We start from the raw sequence: 24,942 nt of genomic DNA, 5'->3' as shown, positions 1-24,942 counted from the left end.
GTTGCGCTAACAAACCCTCTGTAAACTTCCTGCCAGGCACCAAACAGCAGACGCGTAAAGGACGAGAGCGGCTGTAAGAGAAAGTATATTTGAGTTGGTGAAGGCCAAAACTGAGCTGAAGGAAAAGTGAGTGTTGCACGTTCTCATCGGGCGGAGTGAGGAGCGATGGGTGATATTCACGTCTGGTAGAAGCAGAAAGAACAATAAGCTGGATGTAGCAGCTCCTCTGCAGCTTATAGCACCTGTCTGTTTGTAATGTGAACCTCACCTGTAGTGCTTGACCCTGTGGAGTTTTTTTTTATTTTTATTGCTCATTATTAAATGGAAAAGTGGATTTCAGCACGGCCACTTTGGCAGCGCTGCGCCTTTTTTTTTATTCATGCTCTTCAACATAAACCTCCGGTCCATGATTAATTCTCCCCGTAGGCAGCCTATTGATTATTCGAATCTTTTAGTGGGTTTCCGTTGATGACAAGCAGCCTTGAAGTGCAGAGCAGCAGGCGCTTAGCGAACACACCCCTCCTGCGGTGAGTGCAGTGTCTGCATTGACCGGTGATAATGGTTTCACCAACATCTGAGCGACGTCTCCCTCCTCTCGCCTTGACACTTGATTTGGTTTTTTGTGGTTGATAGTGGAGTAGAGACGAAGGAGGTGCCATTTTTAAGTTCTGGGATGCTTAAATGTAATAAATGATATTAAACACTTGGTGATACGCATCTAAATATCCTAAAACGAGCAGCGTTTAAGTTAATGCAATGGTTTTTACTCGTTTTCAGAAGAAAATCTTTCGTGACTGAAGTCAGCCTTGTGGGATGCCCCTGGAGTCTCTCTGCATACGCCGTAGAGAGCCTCGGCTTTCCTCTGTGAAATGATTTTGCAATATTTATGCAGGATGCTCGGTGCGTTAAAAATTGTTGATTCCTGCGACACATGTTCCTCCAGCAGAGCAGATGATCTGATTAGGTTTTATAAATTAATACGCATATTAATGACAAACATGGGATTTCACGGGGAGAGATGCAGAGTTCATATTAAATCCACGAAAGAGGGCTGTGTGGTGATGCAGAAATAGATTTGTAGGTATCGCATTAATTGGCATTTTGTTTAGCTGCAAATCATGTAGTCCTGGGGTAAATAACATTAATCCGTGTAAAGCAGAACTCTATGCTCAGCCCATTGGTGAGGATCATTATGATTTCAGAAATTACTACTTTTGTTTAAGTTAGAGGACCTCTGTCATCATGGTTACATTAATAACCTCTCAGCAGACTTAGACTTTATTCATACACAAGGGAAATTGCTTGGTCTGAACCCGGAAACAAATAACAGACATAATCAGATGTTTTGTTTCCCCATCGATCGGCCCCCAACCCACTCCTTCTGCTAATTTATAACTGAAAAACATAATAATGGAACTTTATGCTTCCTTTCAGCTGCTAGTGGGCTTTGTTACTTGGACAAACCTGAATGTAGCTGCTCAAATAACTTAAGCACGTCTCATGGTTCTTCACTGGATCTAAGTCGTAGGTTCTGCACACTCTGATTCGTCCAAATAACCTCCCTCCTTCATCCTCCTGCACACCGTCTGCAGAAGCATCTTCTCCCTCTTCTGTTTAGAAAAAGTAACTGTTGTCAAAATTTTTGGAAGATCACTGGAAGACAACTGACTTGCTGGCAGCTATCGGTTTAGTGTCATGATTATTGAACTCCGACTCACAAATAGGGGTTTTGGAAAGGACTCAATACAATACGATACGATACGTATCACGATACTTGCGTCACGATACGATACATTATTGCGATATATTGCAATATTCTACATAGTTCACTGAGATATTTTAAATGCAGCTTGAAATACACGTTGTATATATATATATATGTACATCAGATGACAGGGATAATTCATTGGAGGAGTTGAGTCAAAAAACTTCATTAATCCAAATGATCTATTTCCATTTTGTTGCACTTGCAAAAAGTGGTGGTGGAGGTGTGGAACATAACTTTTTCTTTTTCTTTTAAAATCGATATTATATCAGAAGTAAAAATATCGCGATATATATCACCATATCGATATTTTTTTCCCACCCCTAATCACAAGTATAAATGCTCAGAACTGTGTAGGATACTGCGTAGGGTCTGAGGAGATCTGTTGTTGTTGTAGTTTTGTTTTTGCAAGTTTTATACTATCGTTTTACTCGTGTATCCATAGTCGATTAATTTTAATGTAAAGTGTAAAAACAATATAAGTTTAAATAAATCTAAATAACATATTGAATTTGAACCGGTGTAAACCATCCTGAAGAATCAGATTAGATCATTTAAACTGGAAATCTTCTATATGATAAAGGACTGATCGGGCAAGTTGTGTTGTGGGTTGTGGTACATTCCTGGTGAGATGATGCATCATGCGAGTGCAGGAAAGCAGCACTAGCCGCTTCTTAATATTAAGAACATTTAGGGCTTTTTTTTTTTTTTTTAGCAGGTTAAATGTCATGTGCGCTGCGCTGAGGACTCCAGGCTGTTGTGGATTACTTTTATCCAGGACACTGTGTGAACTTCTGCATGTGATCCAGGTCATTGGCTGACAGAGCAGCTGTCGCTTGCTACGCTCTGACTGAAGTGAACGACGCGACGGAGAGTTGAGGATTTATTTTATTGTGGCCAGGAGGACGACAGAAGCAGCAGCAGCAGCAGCAGCAGCACCTGTCTGCACTTTGCTCTGTGTCTGTGTGTGTGGATGGAGGGGGGAAAAAAAACAGCTCCTCATAACTTGAGTGAGCCAGCCGCTTCCCGGTTTCCATGCCGACGGATGAGGGCTGTTCATGTCGGAGCATGCTCAGTTTGGCTCCCGTCCCTGTAACAATAGCCAGTGAGAGGGCTCACGCTCGCACACGCACTCTACTCCAGCTCGCAGTGGGAGCGAGACGGAGAGGAGTGGAGAGGAGAGGAGAGGAGAGGAGAGGCTGCCTGCTGCGCCGCTGCCGCCGCCGATCTCTCCGACCAAAGAACACACACTTAGTTGCTCATCACAAAGGTGAGTAAACATTCCTCGGGAATTGCTTGGCTTTCGTATATATCTATATATAGAGAGAGTATATTGTGTGTGTTGTAGAGTTTGCAAGCATCTTTCTTTTTGTTGCCTCTGTGAAGGAAAGGGTGCAGAGTGGAGACAGTTGTTGCCGGTGGGAAAAAACTAGAGATAAAAGAAAAAGAGGAAGCATGTGCTCTGCTTTTGTGAGTGCATCGAATCTTCCCTTTTTTTTTTCCTCCATAGTTTTCTTCATATAACATTGTACTCAAATTCCCCACAGTCTGAGCATGGAAAAGGATCTATTGCAAACGGGGATCTTGTCATTTTCAGGATGGTAAAAGCAGGTTGACTGACCGTGAATCCTGCCTGGTCGGAGGTGTAGTAGTTGACAAAGCGGGGGTCGCTCAATAATTCATGCAGCCTTGTATGGAGGGAAGTCGGGGGATGACAGCAGGTGTAACGCGACGCTTTGCATGGACACAGATAGCTGTTTTTTTAGGCTCTTTTGATTGCGCGGAGCTAAATTTTACAACCTGCCTCTCTGCTCATTCAAATCACCCCGGCTGCATGTTCGCTCCCATTTCAAAGCCTCCTCTTTGTGTGCTCTGTTGAATTAAAGATGCAGCTCAAAAGTCTTTCCTAGAGGAGAAGCACAAACACGACCCGGTGCGGATGCTCTGCGAGCGTTACATGATCTGCAAGGGCGACTGGGGAACGTGAGGAGCCCGTTCTGCCCCTCATGCCTGGCTGACCCTTTAAAATCTTGTGTGCGTCTCCGTGTGCGGTTTGTGCGGTCTGCCCGTGTGCGGTTTGTGCGCCGGGGGGCGTTCGGCGCAGGAAGTACTGTATCCTCGATATATCCTGTGGTCTCGCCCCATTTCTCCCTCCGAGGCGCTCTTAGAGATCCTCACAGACAGCGTGAGGGAGATTCACTGCCGGCCTCCCGCAAGATTAATTAACGTGGCTGATAAATTCCTGCTTGGTCGATAGTCTGCTCCTCTGCAGCAGTCGGTCCTCCCGTGTTTGTGTGCTGTTGATAGAGTAGTGTTGATATCAACTGGCTGTCTTTGTGTCCTCGTGTGTGAACTAGAGACACATGGAGTGTTTTGGTGTTATATGGCAAATAAAATGTGTGTTTTATTGTTATTTATACAGGATAAAACTCATTGCTTTTTTTGCTTATTTGTTGCAGTCGTCTTTACACTTATATTCTTAAACGAAGGAAACTTCTTTGATATTTTGTCATGTTTTTGGCCACTTTTCTGTTGTGTGAGCATTCAGATACATTTATATTTGTGGCGTGTTTTTACTCTAATCTATCGGGCGGGGGACATTAAAGAGCGTGTTGCAGTATGTGGCTGTTTCATGTGATGGAATGAGCTATTCCAGCAGGACTTACACGATTGTTCTACCCTGGTTATCTAACACACACTTTGAACACCGACACACACCCTTTCTCTTGCACTCCCTCCCTCACTCCCTTCCTCACACGCACACATTGTCCTCTTGACTTGACTTTTTAAATAACTTGTTTACTCAACCGCCCACGACTGCAGCTTAATGCACGGTGCAGATTTGATAGCGATAAAAATAGCATTCATTCACAAACATGATCAGAACCTGTAGGGGCACTTTTGTGTAATTGTTTTTTTTTTTTTACTAAATCCTCTAAATCCTCCATCACTGGTTTCATTCATTCTGTGGTTTGATGATGATGGTGCTACGTTGGCCCATTGACTTTGTTTACTATAGACAAACCCATCGTGATGTCACTCATTGGATTATGAACCCAAAGTGGGCGGAGCCTGCTGTCCTAATGTTGGATGAGCTTTACTCCGCCCACACGTGGATACTCGTGTCAGACGTTAAGACCCTCCCACTCTCAGCTACCTGTTAGCTCAGGCTAGCGCCTGTCACTCTAAGCGGGAACGCCCTTAACTATGCAGAAATCTAAACCGTAATGAAAAAATAAATGAATGAGTTGGAAAATAAAAATGTTTTTTGTACCAGGCTGTAAACATGTTTAATAATGCTGTAAAGTTGGGCTTTTTAACATGGGGGTCTATGGGGATTTACTCCCTTTGGAGCCTCTAGTGGCCACTTGATGAACTGCAGTTTTTTTGCACATCTGCATGGGCTTCATCTATCGGACCTGCAGGTTACTGCTCAGTACCGTATTTGGATACGTAAGATTTAGGGGGGCGCTAGAGAAATAAGGAAGAGACGACAACAGAACATTGCCGAAACTGTTAAGCAGAGTGTTTTTTATTTAATGTCAGCTACAGCCTGATAAAAAAAGAGTGGAACATGTGCACCCATTATTAACTGTGATATCTGTCTCTTCACCTCCTACACGTTCCATTTTCTTCCTCAGCTATTTTCGCTACGCTGGGATTTTCAAGTGAGACTGAAACTGAGACTGAAATGAGCGAAGCTACAAGCTAGAAGGTGCTAATTCTGGGATCAGACTCCACTTCTGGGATCAGACCTTTCAGTTTGATTTCATCCAGAAATCCAGTCTGGGCCTTGTTGTGTATGAGGGCCCTGATTGGTTTCATTGAGAGATATTTCAGTATAGAAACAATTTTGCTTCGTTACAAAAAAGATTAACGCACAAATAATGGCGACATTGTTATTCTAGTTGACACTTTGCATATAGATTAGAAACCATCTTGCATATGGTTTCTAATCTGTTGTCATACCTGTACATCATCAGTTGTAGCTTCTGCCGTGTTTTGGATCGTGTGGACTAATCTCGTACGGCATCATGATACGAGCCATGGAGAAGGACCGGCCTCATGAGGCTGTTTTCTCACAGGAGGATGCAGGAAATGGCACACATTTCTTTTTTTGAAACCAATAAATCAATATTTGATATTTGAAGTAAATACTGATTTAAATCAGAAATTTGACCCGCTCTTAATTCTCCCGCCTCTCTCACATATATAGGATGTATAATGTGGACAACTGCAGCAGTACTTTCACAAGAACCAGTTGTAAGAAACAAATGTGCACAGATACCGAGCAGCTGAAGGTGCCGTCACGTGACATTAGCGCGTTAGGTAGCATACAGCTGCAGACAGATATTAAAACTGACAGTTAAAATCTCACCTTCCACTTCCTGTGGATGACACACCCCGTGTTTTCTGGGTCTCCCCAGTCATTTTGTCATCCCCACCGGTTTAGTTGTCAGCCATAGTTATTCTTCTTCGTCCTCTGGTTTTGTCAAACCCGCTCGGCGTCGCTCCAGGCTGCAGCGTGGATCCGTAGATTGACAGGAAGCACCATTTAGTTTTAGATCATGTGAGGTGGTGCTTTCAGGGTCTTGGAGCGTGTGCGAGTGATTGTGATTACAGACGAGATGCAATTTAATTAGTTTTTTTTTTTTTAAATAAATCTTCTGGGTCATTAGAGGAGGAAGGCAATGCCACACCAGCAGAAATTTCAACTTCGGGCCGAAAGAGACGAATACAAGACAAGAGGAGGAGCAGAAAACTGAGAGTTGTCGAGTGATGGATGGCAGACAAGGAGAGCGAGTGAGAGCCACTCTTTCACCCTTCGGGAAATTGGAAAATAAATTGAGTTGACATAGGCGGGTTTGCATAGAGATATTGATGCCGGGGGAGTGTGAGGAGAGAGGTTTGGATTCGGGGCTTGGGAGGTTCACGCAGGGCTAATCATCTCTGTACCTACCAGTTAGGGTGACCAAAAGGCTTCCTGGGGTTAGTAATTAGCAATTCTCATCAGCCATTGATAAAAAAAAAAAAAAAAGATACAGCACTTCAGACTCTATCTGCTGTTAACAAGCTGCATGATAATTAAATGGCCCTTCAGTTGGTCCTGAGGAAACTAATTTTCCCAATCGTGCCTGTAAAGAAGAAGGAGTGTAGCTGCCGTTGAGGTGTGTTGTCTTCTCTTCAGTGCTTCTCAAAGCGGCACCAGCGCAGGATGTCAAGTTTGATTTTCTAGACCTGAGAGGGTTCTTATCCCTCAGAGCAGACAGACAGACTGTGAGTAATGTGACATTTCTCTGAGATGAGGAAAAGCCGGTCTTAATCTCCCTGTTTGTCCTCATTTCTTTTCTCCGGCTCCGTTCTCTGCTCAGGCAGCCGCATGTTGGATGGAAAGGCCACAGATGAAGGTGTATTATCAGGGAGGTATATTTTGGCGCCAGTATCAGGAACTGGTCAGACGGGATCTTCCCTTATGGGGCATAATCGTTGGTTGATTAGACATTTTTTTTCTTTTTTTTTTTCAATTTTCCACACAAATTTAAATTTCTTTAAATACACAGTAACATGAATCCAATATATTTTAGCATTTAGGATTTAGGATAAATGGGGACAAAATGTTTTGGTGATGCACTGTCCCAACTACATTTAACTATGTTTAAAGTTAAAGTTCTGTAAGTGGCACAGCCAACCTACGGTTGCACCTCTGAAATTAGAAAAAAAAGAACATTTGAACCTGTGTATTATTCAAATAGCTTAATATTAAATGTAAAATTATAATAAAAATGTATATTTATCAATAGCACTAGACCGAGTTTAATATAGAACACATATAGTAGACTTTAGACTTTTCACATGCATACCTGTATTTTTCAAATATCTACTCAACGTTTCTGCAAAAGCATTCTGTGATACATTAAATGTTAATACTTTAGAAATGATTTCTATCTAGAAAATGTGTGAAATATACTTTAGGTCCAACTCCTGTCCAGCACTATGCACGCTGCTTCTTCTAATGGCACTGCTGGGTGTGGGTGGAAATTTGCAAGGTGCAGAAAGCTCGAATGTGAGTTTAAACCCTGGCATTCTGGCAGGTGTTTGTTCCCCATTTTGGTTTTTGAATCAACATTCATCATTACACAGGATGAGATGTTATAATCCCTCACGCCAAGATCCGAAACACATTTAGGACTGAAAAACTGACCAGAACCGACACCAGCTAACTAGCCTAGCCAACAGCAGTAGGTAAGAAGTGACGGGACATGTAACTCCATGTCAACCAACACTTCTCCCTTCTGCAAAACACATTTAGAAAACGTTAAAAAATCTGAGGGACCGTGCACCCATTTGCAGTTACATTAATTTCATATACAGACCCACACATTAGCATGAGTGTTGCTGCTTGTTAGCCAGGTCCCTGTAAACTGAGGAGACAGTGGATCAATGGCACTTCATCCCTTCTCATTTCCCATCCCAACACCCATCCACCCACCCCCATGTCTTTCTCCATGCTGCTAATAATTACATCCCTCCAGCTCTACCCTTTCATCGCTCTCATTCCTTCCTCTCTTATCCCCGTCCCCATCTCTATCTCCATCCCTGCGCCTACTCGTCCTCGTCCCCTACACACTTTAAGCCAATTACAAGCATGTCCTTCACTCCTGGAGAAGACTGAACACGTGCATTTTCCTGCATGCTCCTCCATTCCCTTGTTTTGTTTTTATATGTATATATATATATATCACTCTCTCCTTCCCATCTTACTCTATAAAGAAAGTGTGAGTATCCAAAAGGGGCTCCAGTAGACACAGATCCATATAGGCGCCTGTAGGAGTCAGGCATTCGGTCGATAATCGGGCCTTGATGCATCTCTGATGGGTCCTGGTGAAAGCCGACAATGAGCCGACAAGAAAGGCCTTTGGAAAACATTGACACCCCCTCAGCAAGGTCAGGGTTCAGCATTGATCCGCGAGAGAAAGGAGGAGGCCACAAGAACACACGTGTCTGAATATCGAAACTGCTGGTTTAGTATCCTGGTGTTTTTTTTTTCTTTTAATACGACTGCGTCATATTTTATTTTCTCGGTAACACAAACACGCTTTAAATGTTTTGTTTGGTCTCAGCTTTCAGTTGAACTTTGTGTTTTTTCATTTGTATGGTTTAACAATCTGAAGAAGCAACAATATTGAAGTGTTTTGACACAGATCATGCATAACATTATGACCACCTTCCTCATATTGTGTAGGTTTCCCTGCTGTGACTCTTCAGAGAATGAGCCTTCTGAGGGCGTCCTGTGGTGTCTGGAAACACAGTGTTGTTAGTTGGGGGGCTTTAGTGGGGTTGAGGGGAGGGGCCTTTATAGTGGATCATCCCACAGATACTTGATCCGTTTGGGATCTAGTGAATTTGGAGGCCAGGTCAACACCTTGTGCTGTTCTTCATGTTGTTGTTTCTAAACCGAGACTAAAATCCATGTGAAGTCTCGTGTGGCCCATCATTAACCTAGAACCTTTTACTCACCGTTTTGTGCAAACAGCTTCCTGCATCTCAGTCAACAGTCCATCCATCCCAGTGTTTTTCTATTATTTACACAAATTGCTTCCGTGACAGGAAGCTAATTTGCACAGGCTCTCGTCGTTGAGGTGCTTGTCAGGTTAATCCATTGACTGTTTATACTATGTACAAACTCATCATGACGTCGCCCATTAGATTTTTGAATTCTGAAGTGGCCGGAGCCTGCGGTCCCCTTGTTGAATGAGCTTTACTCCACCCATACTGAGATACTCAAAATATGGACATGGAGGTTGTATTGGGGGCGGGGCTAAAGTAGTCTGGACCCACCCACCCAACTCTCTGCTACCTGTTAGCTTAGAATCAGAAATCTAAACCGTAATAAAAATAAATAAATGAGTTGGGGAATAAATTAATAGTGAAATAAACCATTGAGACCAGTATCGTTTTTTTTGTACCAAGTTGTAAACATGTTTAATAATCCTGTAACCTTGGGTTTTTTAACATGGAGGTCTATGGGGATTTACTCCCTTTTGGAGCCACTTGATGAACTGCATCTCTTTGCACTTCCACAGACCTAGACTTTGCTGGTTGGGTTAAACAGGAGGGATTTTAACAAGCGTCTGAGGTCTCGTTCTGTCACTCTTGTGGGTATTCTCAGAAATCGTACGACGCCGGCTTTAAGTTTCCACATTGCGCTGATGTCTGTCGCTTACCGATCATTTGTCTGCTTCAGGAACTGTGCTCACAGGTTCTGTGGTTTTTCAAATAAGCTTCGAGAGTCTTTCTCCTGGTGGATTAGAAAGCCGTCTTCCACGCTTTAGTTCAGGCAATTAAAATACACGTTTGAGCGAAGGACTTTTTATATCCTCTTGGTCGACCAGTAGAGAATTCATTATTCTAACGAGCTCTGACCCCTTGTTTAGTCGAACATCATAATACCAGACTGTAAACTGCTCCATCGCTTTCTTAATTGCTGTAATCAATATTTATTAACAGACCGCATCTTCTTTTTCTTTCTTTTCTTTTTTTTTTGTCAGGACGGCATCGTTAGGCTTTAGAAAGCTAATGCTCTGCACTGGTTATCTCTGGTCACCAGTGGGATCTCTCCCTCCTACTTTCTTCTACTTCTTTCAGAGTCTATTCATCCATTTTTAGAAGCATCAGTAAGACATTTTTCCCGTCGGCAAGAGAGAGAAATTAGCCTCTTTATTTCTTCTTAAGGCTGGTTAAAGAGACACAAACTTCCTCCAGAAGTCGGACTCATTGTTTTTACACCTTTTCCTTCTCTTCATCTTCAGTCACCATTTTTCCTTCCTCCATCCACCTTCACCCTCTCTCATCCCCCCCTTCATTCCCGGTGATGGGAGTGACTCACGCAGCCATCTGCTCCTCCCCTATTACCCCCGTTTTGCTTATTAACGCCGCTCCTGGGACGACACTGATACTTATATCTACCTCTGCTTATCTCTCCCTCTTGCCAGTCGCCTAAAACCCTCCTCCTCCTCCTCCTCCTTCCATCAGATATCCCTCTAACACTCTCCATCACCTCTTCAGCTGATTTCATCTCCACATGTGTTGCTTCCTTACATTTCACCTGATATCCTCTCATCCACTCCTTTTCTTTTCTCTTTTTTTTTAAATTTTTTTTTTATACCACCCAGGAGACGGATGCAGGAATGAGGTCAGACGCTGTGCATGTTAGTGTGCGTTAGGAGTGTGCGAGCATATGGATGTGACGAATGCGAGCAGACTGTTGATGTTTTGTTTATGTAGGTGTTACTGTAGCTGATGTCATTATGATCCCCTGCAGAAATGACAGCAGACACAGGAAAACACCCTGGGGGCAGGTGTGTGTGTGTGTTTGTGTTTGTGTGTGCGAACCCTTCGCTCAGCCTGACTACTGTTATATTGCATCGCTATGGAGTCCATAGCAGCTAATGATAGTTGTTATTTTTTAGTTTTTACTGCACTTTTAGGCACTGTTTGTGGCCGTTGGGGAATCATTAGCGGCAGCATTTCAGAGGCGTACGCGGTTTCATCTGTTCGATCTGTTTGGGCTGATGCGTGGGCTTTCTGGAGCTCAAATTTATTTAGTTATTTATTTATTTATACTGTATAGGGATACACTCTCATAACATTATGCACACCGATCAGCCACAACATTAAAACCAGTAAATAACGTTGACCAACTTGTGACTATTCAGTGTTCTCCCGGGGAACGTTTGGACCTGGCATTCATTCATGTGGATGTTACTTAGACATGTAGCACCCACCTACACCAGACCAGACACCCCCCACCCCCATAGCAAAGACACTCCTTGATGCACACATGCACAGATGCTTTAGGAACAACTCAAAAAACATGGACAACAGCACAAAATTCATCCCAAACTGATCAGGTATCTGTGGGATGATCCACAGATCTACACAATAATAGCAAGGTGGTCATAATGTTATGCCGGTGTCAGTGCGTATGCAAGTGCATAATTCATGTGTAGCTGCATTTTTTATTACACATATAAAGGGTCAGTCGGTGTTCACTAGAAATTTAAATGTGGGTGATATTTATTTAACCAAAGATGCAGTGAGAGCAGGAAAAACAGTTTTGTAGACGTGTGAGGTCTGAGTTTACAAAATGAATCATATTTGCTGACATTTAAATTAAGATATTATATTTTAGTCTTGTATAAAATATATCTGAGGAAAATGTGGATATTCCCAGTTAGCTCATCCTGTCATTACCCCTGTAAGACACATTAAGGTAACCACTCGGTAGCTTGCTGCCTGTATCTGATCAGTTAGCCTGTGGCTTCTAGACACCAGCATTTGCCTAGCAGCGATATTATCACGGCTCAGGGCTGACCTTACCACTGGAACGCCAAACATTTAGTGTGCATGGCCTTTCATATCAAAAGCTCAAGGTCATGAGTTCCACAACCTCTGATTTCTCAGAAAAGAAGTTGAAATATGTGAGTCACATAAACATATAGTAATGTGGAATTATCCAGGAGACCTTAGAGTGCAAAGCCAGACCTTATGCATTAAATTGCATTGATGAAAACCTAATTTACAAAGGAATTTAATGTGCATGTATCCCTTTATTGCTTCTGCACTAAAGGGAGAATGTGATGGATGAATGGTGAATGTACAAAGTGGAAGGATGAACAACATCATCTCACTTTTAATGCACTGTTTGTTGGCTGTTGTGGACTTCAAGTGTATTTTTAAAGAAAAGAAACAAAGTATTGACTCTTTCACGTCACTGTGACGTCATGGTGTTAGCTGGAGGCAAAACAGAGGGAAGCTAATGCTAACTGCTAGCTAACTCCAAAGTTATATGTTTCAGAGGTGACCAAGTAGAAGTTGCATTTGCTACGTTACCCTCCACAGTGATTCCAGTTACTTCTTGTAATATCTTTGTTGGAGAGGCTTCACTTGATAAAGACAGACCAGACTTCGTCCCCTCTGTGTCCTTTGGTCAAATCGTCCATCCAGTGAGTGAGAGTGTAGGGGTCGGTGAATATAGTGCCATCTGTCAACTTTTTAAAATAACACACGGTCTCAGGGAGTGAGTGTATTAGTATATTCAATAAAATATTCATTATCCTCGTCCATTCTTTCCGAAACAATCCACTGAAGTATGCTAACCACTGTTATAGTGTTAGAGATGTTTTGCCTCCAGCTAAGCTCCGCCCCCCCCCAAGAAATCTGTGAAAAGGTCTGTACGGATGATGTTTTCTTTTGATTTGAAACGCCGCATTAGAGACTCATCCTCAGACAAGTGAGTGCCACTTAAATGCCAGAAGTGTGCTTCAGCTGCCCTCCCACAGCCTCTTACGAAGCTAAATGCAGAGATTAATCATTATATCACATTCTGTCTTTATCTTCCCCCCTTCTGCCGTCACTTTCCTCTGGGATGAGACTCATTTGTTCGTTCATCACGCGACGGCAGAAGAGCAGCGATGATGGGTGCGCTTCATTTCTCGATCGTATATCACTCAGCTGGAGCTCTCTCTCTCATGAAACATCCCGACTGAGCATCAAAACTTTAAACTGTCACGTGGGAGTGCGATCGCCGCAGTGCAGAGTGGAGGATGTCGGCCTCATCCAATATCTGTAGAGTGTGTGTGTGGATTTGTGCGGAGCCCGTGTTCACCTGTGGCTCTAAAGGTTAGCTCTGTGGAGCCATCGTTATGGATGCAGCCACCAAGCTGAGCGAGATCCATAACCCTCCATCAGTCGATGGGAGAGGCTGGCAGCGGCATGACAGAAAGCCACTCTGCTGATTGGGTGACAAACACGCGCGCACACACACTCAAAGTTATTGATATTACGCCTATTTTTATCAGGCCTTGTTTTCCTCTGTGATCACTGGGTAATTACACGGCTTGCTGCTTCATCAATTAAACATGAGCCACCGACATGAAGGCCTCCATTGTGTCTAATATAGGGCACAGATATTTGGATATAACACCATGACTGAAATGACTAATTACAAATAGTTGTTTAGGCTGCGTTTCACTTCGAACAAATTAATTGAACTCTCATACTTCATACGAAGGCGTGTGATTTCTCAAAGGCACCGGTGCGCAAATACTCTGCACAAGAACCCATTTAAATTAAAGCCTCATCCAATAAAATAAATCCACACTCAAATTGAAGTAACAACCAGGTCTAGCACAATAAGCTACACTCCCCGGTGGAATATCGGACCCTCCTCGTATCACTTCAAAGCGCCAGTCTTTTCAAAGCATTTTATCTTTATTACAAGGCCTCGTATCACATCATGGCTCCGGTCGTCATTTGCATGAATTGGCTCCTTTGAACCGTCTCTCTTTGGCGGAAAAGACTCCCTCTTTTGTCCTCTTTGAATATGTGTGCATCTGCTGTGCGGCTCATGGAAAACCTCATGCAAAAAGAAGCAAAGTGTTTGCTCTCAGGTCATCCACCGCCTGTATTATTCATCCGCAGCATTTCCCCCCTCCCAACACATGAAATATGAATGAGATCTAGATGACCTGGAACCACAGAAGAAGAAGAAGAAGAAGAAGGACAGTTCAGGTTGATTTGTATCCGATTGTAATGCTAAAATACTTTGTGAAATGCTAAATGAAACACTTAAGGAGAATTAATAGTTGTGCATCAAAGAAACAGAACAGATGTACCATGTACAATTCAATGAGAAAGTTCTTTTGTCGTCACTGATGACTGCAGGGTAAATTTGCAGCTGCTATGACTAGCTTAACATCATGACTGAAAGCACATGGAAACAGCTAGCTTAGCTCTGTCTCAACCTGTGCAAATTCTGCATTCCTGCACCTAATAAACTATTATATTATTACTTGTTCTGGACCGTAATCATTGCATTTCCTACATTAAGGTCACCTGCTCCTTAGCTTCTCAAGCTAACGGCATGCTAACGGCATGCTAACGGCTGCCTAGCAGCAGCATTCTTACCATTTACAGCTGATGTTACTACTTGAACACCCAAGTATTTTGCACACACAAGCTCGTGGCCTCCGTTTGAAGGAAGCGTTACATCCACATATAAAGGGTCTCGCTTGAGGCCCATTGCTTTGTAGCTGACAGGTGGTTGCCGGTGGATGTTCGAGGACCTGGTTGCCTTGGTAACCCATCCCAAATGTTGAGTGAAACATGCAGAGAACAAAAATATTGCTATTGTATAGACGGAGCTTGCTGTTGTTGCTGCTATCGCCGCCATCCTGACTCTGCAAACGTGCTCTCAGCTTATAGGGAATTTGTTAGCAGGAACCAAAAGTCGTGATTAAAGTTGTGTTAAACATTACAGGGAATGTGTCGCCAAACAGATTTTTGTCTTTCGTTGGTGTAATTTCCTGAATTTCATTAAAACTCTTGTGGTCTCTTGTCAGTTCCTGACTGTACACCCCCCCCCCCCCCCCCCCCCCCCCCCCCCCTTTAGGCTCAGCTGATGCCAAATCACTCCAACTAATCACAGCAACAATCTTGTTATCCGCGCAATCTGGCAAATGGTCCAGCAAATTATACAGTACAGCAACTTATGTTGCCAAGAATGTGCACTTTCACATATTTGATTGCCTGCCATCCATTACCAATGAATGTTGAATTGCTATAGTAAAAAAAAAAAATAAAATAAATAAAAAGTGTGTCAGTGCTGCGAGGCAGATGCAGATTCTTCCGTGCTCAGCACACAGGCAGCATGTGTGTAAAATAACAATAAGGTCATTTTATTTTTATCCGCGGCTCAGAATAACCGTTTTCTGATCCGCCGAGAGCCGAGCTCTCAGCCGCCCGCTGTAGTAAACGGTCTCTGCTGCACGGCTCCACTCGTCTCTGCGGAGACGTGTGGTTCACGCACATAACGCAGTCATTCTGGCTAATTAACTGCACTCTTCCACACTTCCACCTTTGATGTTGCCAGTCTCGCAGGTCCGCGCCCACTCCCGGGTCCCCCCCCACACAACCACCCACCCCCCACCCTCCCTCTGATGAGACTACTAGTGTAGGTGCTGCTGACAGTGCCCCCGGGTGGTGCCTCATTAACCCACATTTTAGTGGCTGATGGGAAACAGGGAGCGGTGTGTGTGTGTGTCTGTGTGTGTGTGTGTGTGTGTGGGGTCTACTACTTGTGGGAATGGGTCTGAGAGGGAAAAATGGAAATGTGGAATGTTGCCTTTGAAGAATCTCTCCAGCATCCGAGGATTTCAGCAGCAGGAAGCTGATATTTTGTCTCATTTACGAGCTTTTCTTTTTAATCTACATCACTAACCAACGAAATGGAAGAAAAGTTGCATCGGAAACTATATAAGCTTTTGGCATGTGGGCTGATTAAAGCATTAATTGGCTATTTAACTGCATACCCTGATCAGGCATAACATTATGGCCACCTTCACCAGAGAATGGACATGGGTCTTCTGAGGGTGTCCTGTGGAGTCTGGAAACAGGATGTTGTTCATGGGGGCATTTGGGTCCCACGGGTTGAGGGGAGGGGCCCCTGTGGATCATCCCACGGATATTTTTTCTTCCATGTGTCAAAATCTTTGTGCTTTCATTACCCACAACGTCATTTAACCGCAAACATGATAGTTTGAGGTTAACGAGTGTTGAACAAGTACTGATGCTGAGTTTAAACCTGGATTGAGGAGCGGTTTAAAGACACTCGCTTCTTGATTAATCTTCTATTATTTTATTTAGCTGACCTAAGTGAGCTTTGAGTGTCCCTTTAAATGCTCAGCTAGGAAGGAAACTGGGTTCCATCCTCTACCTCTGTGTAAATCTGGCCTCAGGAAATCAGACGTAGTAATGAAAGTGTGAATTTAAACCCATTTTAAACTCAATGGAGACAGACTTACGGGGTAGTTTAACTTTATTTTTCTTCCGATAGTGGGATTTAGAGGTGTAGATCTTGGAGATGGGGGTCACAAACCACATTTAAATTACCTTAAAGATGTGACTGAAAAAAAAAAATTAGCCACAGTTGCTGTCTGTGTATGTTTGTCTGATTTCCTCCTCGTCATCTTAATTTGCATCCTTTCTGAGTCATTTAGTAAACTAATCTAGTAGAGGCGAGTGTTCGGCTTCCACGGATGCTTCAGTGCTCTAACTAACTATCTCCCTGACAGGAGATGGAGAGGCACTTCACTTCATTAGGATACTAGTTTCTTATTACATGGCCGGCCCTGTGCAACCCTCTGTGTGTGTTTGTGTTGAGTCTCAGTTGTTGTCGAGTCATTGCCTTTGATTACACCAGAACGTCTTTACATTATTAATTCCCTTTATTTAACCCCTCTGTTGTTTAACCCCTTAGCCTGAAAAATATCTAAGAGCTCCTTGAAAGAAATACATCTCATTTTGTCACGTATAATGATAATTTCTGTGTTTATTTCTCCCTCTCGAGTACTCCCCTGCAAGTTCTGAATTCAAAATGAAATGTTTCAATCATATCTCTGCCTTCGGTTTAATTTTTACTTTTCCGGGTGATTTCAGTACAAATCGTGCTTGTGCGCGTTAATCTATAATTTTAATGGCGGTCAGGTCGTGCTTATGTAAGACACTGCAGATAAGCCTCTCAATCAATAGACTAACGCCGAGTTCAGACTGCACTGGGAGGATAGGGGCTTTGTGTGGATCGACTTGCACAGGATGAAAAAAAAAATACAGATGCAAATCAGTGGATTAGCGAAAGACTGACAAAGACGGAGAGGCTGAAACCGCTAAACCGTGAGGCAGGCAGGTTGCTTATGCAAAACATGAGGTATGACACAGGTGTACTTATAATACATATGACATGTGCATGGTTTCATTTTCATCTGTGATGTTTTCTGTATCAAGCTTATTTAAAGTCTCGATTTTAATCCAGAAAATATATATTTACCCAAACCTGAGATGCAGAAAGTGAGACTTTACACTTTGTGGTTTGCAGACTACAAAAAATACATGATATCTCCTTTAAACAGTGCTCTAGAAATTCAGTTTATTGGCTTTATTTACACGTTTCCGCTTGGTTAACTCCAATGGTTGAAGCAGGCACTGCCCACACATGTTTTAGAGTAGAACAGAATAGAACAGAAAAACCTTAATTTTCCCAGAGCGGGGAAGAAAAAAAAATAAAACACAAAACAGGGAGAGGGACATAGAGATTCGAGAAAGCATTTTGTTATGTGCAAAACTAGTACAAGCCCCCAAGTGCAGGATGTGTCATCAACATTTAAGTCATTTTCGAGTAAATTAAAAGCTAATAATACCTAAAAATTTACTTTTTGAAGCAAGTACTGGCATAAAGTTGGTACGTAGTAAAACATTGTGTATAAAAATGCTTAAACGCTGCATTTGATTTAATGGGGACTTTAAAGGTGCAAACTCTCCAGTTAAAATCAATTTAGGTAGTGGTGTACGTTTGCCATGTGACGCTAATTATGAGTTCTGAGCCCTTTCATCACCTGTGAAGCCTCCTCTTTTCACCCGACTTCCTCACATTTACAATCTCCGCTCTCTTGCTCACAGTGAAAGTGATTGTTGTCGTGGGAGGTTGTTATTGTGGCTTTGGGGGAGCTCATAAAAGAGAAACCACTCAAGCTGTATTTCAGGGGCTGCCGGTGGATGCCGTCTTAAGACTCGCTGTTGTGCAAAGTGAAACATCGCAGCGGGCCTTCGGTGTCGGAGCCATGTTTCAGCTCGGGCGGCGTGCCAGCGCGCAGTGTGTAGACGACAGTCTGCCATTTTTTTTTTTTTTTTTTTTTTTTTTTTGCCACATGCGGAGTGGGAAGTGCAGCGTATCTGTGCGCTCGGGCGCACGCACACACCCACACTTTTGTAGTACTTCAGTGAGGTGCTACTCTGGCTTGATTTACAGTACATTAACATAAAGCTCTATTAATCAAAGGCCCTTATTATTCCTTCCTCCTTGTACTCTGACAGCTATGCAGGATGTTAAATGCAAATGGTAGAACAAAAACAAACATGCAAAATTGTGTTTCTACTGTTGCTGTCACGCAGCTCTAGATGTTCAGACTCTAGAAGCTATTTTGGAGCTGGACCGTGGGGACAGGTGGTCAAACCACAGCTACTAGGACAACACATTAGTCTCAGTTCAGTTCGAAATTCATCTTTCTGATTGTGGTCCTTGTCCGAGTTTACATGCAACAGAGAAAACCGATTAAGTGATGGGAACATGTCCTCCTCCTCCTACACACTAGGTGGCGATATGTGTCTTTTCAGCGGGTTAATACGGCCTCCTTTATGACTGACCTAATGCGTAGTATAATAGTTGTTCATGCGGCAGACCGGTGTTTCAAACAACAACCAGATGGATAATAGTTCAGCATTTTTTAATCTTATACATAATGTGCGCACTAATTATGGTTCAGATATGATGGCGCCATCCTTCAGGTGTTTCTTCTACCAACTCTGTGTACCTTCTTCTTCTGCAACGCTCTAGTGTGGTCCGATTAAACATATACATGGCGGAGCTAATCGATTTCCAATCTCATTATCTGGGCGTCTTAATCGGATAAGGAGAACTTGGAGAACACGTTGGAGTAACGTGTTTACTTGCACGTAAGTTGTCCAGTTAAAGTCGGATTAAGGCAGTAATTAGTTTTTTTCACGTGTTTGTAAACGTTCTGACTGTGTGTCCTCTCCAGCTTGCTCTGTCAACCCCCCCCGTCCCACTCCTGCTGAGCCCTCCAGCTGTGCCTTTCACCCTCTCAGACTCAGACACATGCTGAGTCACAGCACACTTTGGCAGGAGGCGAACATGTTCACGCCATGTCGGTCTTAGAGAAGTTAAAATATTGTCTCCCCAGCTGATTACCTCACGGAGCTCTGACTGATGATTATTAATTTTTTTGCACGTAGTTTCAGGTGCTGAACGGCACGTTTTAAAATAGTGTTTAGTTAAAAGGTTGTTTTACCACAGCAAGAATCCTACAGGGTCTTTATGAGTTTATGTTGGTGACTCTGTTTCAGACAGGTGTTAATTTTAATTTCTAAGAGCTGAGGCGCGTGTGATGTTGTTAAAATCAGAGAGAATTTAATTGTCTGGCGCTTTGAAATGTGCTTTCAACCTCCCACTTTGCATGTAAAAGACAACTGTTTGAATTAGAAAACATTGCACCACGTAATGCAGCCTATTATGTCCAATACACAACATGATAGCATGATACATTCTAGCTAAGATTAGCATTACAGGAGTTAATTCTGCTGTTTTTTATTTTTATTTTTTATAAAATTAGCTAAAGACCTTTTAGACCTGGCATTCATCTGGATGTTTCTTAGACATGATGCAGCCTAACACAGGCCCACACACACAAAAACGGTTTAGGAACAACTCAAACAAACAACAACAACAACAAAAAAAAGAGCAGCACAAGGCGTTGACCACAAACAACATTACTCACACACTGTTCGTCTATCTTTTTTGAACCAGCTGGTGATGGTTTCCAATTTACGTTTGGTCTCTTGACGGAGCTCGCCAGCACTTCTCTGTCCAAGGAGGGACAATTTGTGTGCGTTGTAACGCAAACACACTCAGGCTCCCTCTGGGCTGGCATCTGTGACGGCGCCCAAGAGAAACGGCTCACGCTGAAATTCGAGGCAGCAGAATGACTCAGTTTTTGTTGGCGCGGAGGAGAACGATTTGGGCGACGGCGACGCCAGTCGCTGTTTCCTCTTGGCAGCTCAGTTTCTGGATGGTTCCTGCCAGACGGATCCTCTTGAAAGGCTAATGCAACTGCAGCCTCGAGTTGTCTCCCATGGACAGGAGACATTTCTGCTGTTGGAAGTGTTGCTGTTTTACATTGCAGTCAAATGGCAGGTTTAGAGACTAGACTATAATTGTCAAATATTGTACTTATTCCTAAGGATGGATGGGTCAATATGTAATCGAGGGACTTTTGAAGTCAATGGGATATAACTTACATACATTTTTAATAAAAAGTATATATATATATATATATATATAGTGTTTTTTGTTCATTATAATCATGTCTTTACAAAATTCATAATTATTTATTATGGAAACAATCACTTACTAATAGAAAAATGACTATATCACTACTCAATTCAACTAAATAGTCGTCTCATTTAAACAACAACCACCTTCTACTTAGCTAAAGAATAATAAAATTAGATAATCATCACAGATATTTCTTTTTTGGCAATACATTAAATTTAATATGAAAAATAACAAATAGTATCTGTGTCAGAGAAATCACTCTCAGCTAAGTTTCACATTACACATGACATTACAACTCTCAAGGAAGTGAGTTAAATCCAAATCACATGACCTGCTCCAAAGTTCCACTTTATTAGTTATTTAATATAAAGTAATGGGTGAGTGAAGTGTGGATTCATCGCAGGACAACAGTGTTACTACAATATATTTATAAATAACTTTCAATTTACTCAACTGTATATATTATATAAGATGCAAAATGCCATGTGGTGACTGGTTATAGGCGGCCATGTTGGTTTTAGGCCTGAAAACAGTCAAAATGTGATCAACTGAAAGAAAGTCCCACAATTATATATCGACCTGGGTATTGATAATTGGTACCATAATGGCAACACAGATTTCGGGGCTTTCCTCAAAGATGCAGACTGGGCAACCTGCAACAAGTGCTCAAAGGAGATATTGTGCAAGGGAGGTAACATCTGGAATTTGATTAAACACCTGGAATTTGATTAAACATCTGCATAGCATTTTTTTTAAAAAGCATCAAAGTCAGGCCAAATTCAGACTTAGTTGTATTTATATTATTTAAATTAATATTCTGTTCAACGTGCACATCAAAGTTTGCATGTTTTAATTCTTTAAACGCTGGTACCGTTTCAAAAGAAGTACCAGATAAAACCTTAAGGACTCCCATCCCTACTTCTTCCTCCTATTAAACATATGCCTCTTCATGCATTCAGTCTTATTTTTTAGATCGTCTCATTTGGATCACGATGTTGTTGCTGTTGTTGTTGCTGTTGATGCCCGGGAGCTTTTCATGACCAGAATATTCACATAATTTCTGAATCTGCGTCTGTAGAATCACACTTAAAAAAAAAGGCCATTTTTATGAAGATGAAGTGATGACATCCTCAGGAAATACCGCGGTGTGTGAAAGTGTGCGCGAGACTGATCGACAACCCCCAGACGCACAGCTGGGCCAGACGGACACGTGAGTGTGCGCGTCTGTAGGGAGCTCTGACTGGAGGTGTCAAAAACCGCGGAGCACATTATTATCGCCTCCTCCACCTCTGCGGAGACGTCAAACACACACATGCACAGTGAAATGGGTCAGTAATAAGACGGCCCTGCTCAGGAACACTTGTGCATAGTTTAGGAGGTTCTGAAGCTCCTCTGAGGAGTGGATGAATGAAACGGTCCGGAACGGCGGGGAATTGCCTCAGTGATTTAAAACGCTCGCCGGATAAAAAAAGGAAGGAAATAAAATAAATAAATGGGTCAGTTCAGTCAGGGGCTGATAACCAATTTCTCATTCCCTCTCTGTGAGGCCTGTCGGTTTCACTGGGATTGTCAGGGGGAGGTAATTCTACGAGCTGTAAAAAGGCCGAGAGGCGGAGGAGGAGAAGATGCAGAACGGAGCTAATTCAAACGTCTTGAAATCTGCTTTAAATGTGGTGATAAACAACAATGTGAAGTTTCAGGATCCTGTATGGTGAAGGGAAGGGGGGGGGGCCTTGTCAGTCTTACCGATACTCCTGGGACGGAGGGAGGAGGAGATGGTGGACTCATTTCTAAGTGACAGCTTCTTGTCAAAGCTTTGCAGGATGCAGCCACAGCACTTTTTCCATCCCAGCGTCCCACAGTCGGGGGAGTTAGAGAGGAAGGGGGGGGGAGGGGGCAGAGGGGGGCGTCCACGTCAGAAAACACGTGACCTGAGATTTAAAGACTGGATTCAGATGCTTCTTCCCGAGTTTAGAAGAGGAGCTGGGGTTTGAAAGTTTTTTTTTTTTGGGTGAACTGATTATTCGTCATCTCATCTCTGCAGAGTGACGTTCCCCAGTCTGAGTCATGTAATTGATAGGAGCTGTTGCTGTTATGCGTAGTTCAGCCTCTTTTGTTTTTTTCCGGGCCTGATGTCCTAGATCACATTCACGTCTGCTGCTTAGTCATGTCTGGAATTTATATCGCTCATGTCTCTGCTTTTTATTTGCATTAGAAAAATGTCCGTATTTGCATGATGCTTTGCGTTAATATGCGAAGGTCATTAATTCCTTTTTTTTTTTTGCAGAATACTTAGAATTCTTAGAATTATTGTGACTTCATTGCAGCTGCTCTTTATTTGTTGTAATATTCACAAGGAACATTTCTTAACTATACTAGATTTAGGTCTTTTGCCAACATTTTTGAAATTTAATTGAATGCATTTGATTTTTACATTCATTGGGACTTACAAAGTGCAACGCTTAAGTTGCACCATGGTGTATTTTGCAGTAAGTAAATTTATCTGTTTTAATTTATTTTCCGCATTTAATTTTTTTGACAAGAACAAATCTCGATACGTGCCAGAATTTTATTTTATTTTACTTTATTTTATTTTATTTTATTTTTTATTTTACGAGTCACAACTTATTTTACAGATAAATGTTTAATTAAATCAAATTAATTGTATTTTTTTATGGAACATTTAAGCTGATATGATTCATGCTTTTATAATTTTTCATGCTGTACAGTACAGATTTAAAATCCCGGCGCTCTCTGAGTGAGTACAACCAGTATTGCTGCCTCTGTATTTTTAACAATAAACTGAGTTGTTTATGGAAATCTACGTTAGCGCTTAAAAAAAAAAAAGAAAATCTGACTTTAAAAATCGGCCTCGGGCTGTTTTCCATCAACTCGTGAATCCTCCGACTGATTCCCTCGCACGTACTCGCTGTAAGCTCTCGGTGTGATGCGTGTAATGCTGCTCTCTCCTGACAGAGAAACACTAATTATGTAATTGACTCAACATCTAATTCAATCTGTAAAAGGAGGACACGGTTTGTTTTACAGTATCAGGATACATGCATCTACTATTCCAGCCTCAAGTCTCTGTTCCTCGATGTCGATGTTCCTCTCTCCTAGCGTGGTGGAGCAAAAAGCAGAGCGACCATCTCCACCGTGAGAGATTCTTATTATATTTAGAAACGGCAGCTCGTTGATCGATGTGCTTCTCTCCCCTTTATTCTTCTCTCTCGTAGCTCAGGGCCACGTCTGTCTGGCTCGGTGGAAGCTCCAGACAGATTGCTGAACTGAGGGAAGACTGAGAAGAGGAAGCCCGCCGCTCCGGGATCCGAGCCAATGACCTGAAGAAGGAGAGAAGCGGCGTAGAGGCTTGATTAAAATGGGGTGAGTTTAGGAGATCACACGACCGGCGCTGCCAGCAGCTGCAGGAACTGCTGGCTGCAACAGGAGGATTTCTTTTCCAAACCTGATCCTGGCAACATGACGCTCACCGTTAGGTAACCTCTGCCCAGTCGGAGAGGAGGGGAGATGTGCCGATAGCAAGATACAGACAGTGACTCACGTATAACGCGCTGAAGTGTCTGCACACGGGCAGGAAATACACACACACAGTCATCCTCGTTCTACAACAGAGCGCCATAGCATCTACTATTAACGTGAAAAATCTAAATTTCTCCCTCTGTATTGGACTGAAATGCACTTTTTCTACCCTGAGACAGAGGTTTAATCATGAGACTTAATCCAAAGTGTGATGGGAATGAGAGACTAGACACTGAGTGGTAGTAGAAACAGAGAAACAACTGATCCCAATCATTTCTGATTTAGTGAACTTCAAAATAAGAGTATGATATATGGAGTTTCTATCTATTAAAGTGTCTGCAAAAGATAATTATATAACAAAACAGATTTTGTGTTAAGTCTTTAAGGCTTTGACAAATGGAGAAATGTGAAATACTTCTGGTCAAATGCACGCAGAACAAAATACAGCAATCAGGCATAACATTATGACCACCTCCCTAATATTGTGTAGGTCTCCCTTGTGGCTCCAAAACAGTTGTGTCTCATCAGATGGGCCTTTCTGAGGGGGGCCTCCCTCTGCGGATCATCCCACAGATACGTGATCAGATTGGGATCTAGTGAATTCAGAGGACAGGCTGTGTTAGGCTGCTGCTATCAAGGAGGGTCATTGCTATGTAGTGGGGGGGTCTGG

General features: G+C 42.6%; 1 protein-coding gene across 2 annotated transcripts in view; it reads left to right on the top strand.

Moving 5' to 3' along the window:
- si:dkey-91i10.2 (uncharacterized protein LOC555224 homolog) overlaps positions 1 to 24,942 on the top strand; it is a 59,352-nt gene that overhangs the window by 12,955 nt on the left and 21,455 nt on the right. Inside the window, exons 1-2 of one of the 2 annotated variants that reach the window (XM_047600828.1) lie at positions 2,884 to 3,035; positions 23,969 to 24,116. The gene's annotated coding sequence lies outside the window, so the exon portion shown is untranslated. Of the gene's footprint in view, positions 1 to 2,883; positions 3,036 to 23,968; positions 24,117 to 24,942 lie in introns of those variants that run through there. The other variant, XM_047600827.1, reaches the window with a different exon arrangement.

The sequence above is a fragment of the Mugil cephalus genome, chromosome 12, assembly GCF_022458985.1.
Source record: "Mugil cephalus isolate CIBA_MC_2020 chromosome 12, CIBA_Mcephalus_1.1, whole genome shotgun sequence".
Classification (NCBI taxonomy): Eukaryota; Metazoa; Chordata; class Actinopteri; order Mugiliformes; family Mugilidae; genus Mugil; species Mugil cephalus.
Note: the sequence above shows the minus strand (reverse complement) of the source record. Positions and strands in the feature narration are given on the sequence as shown.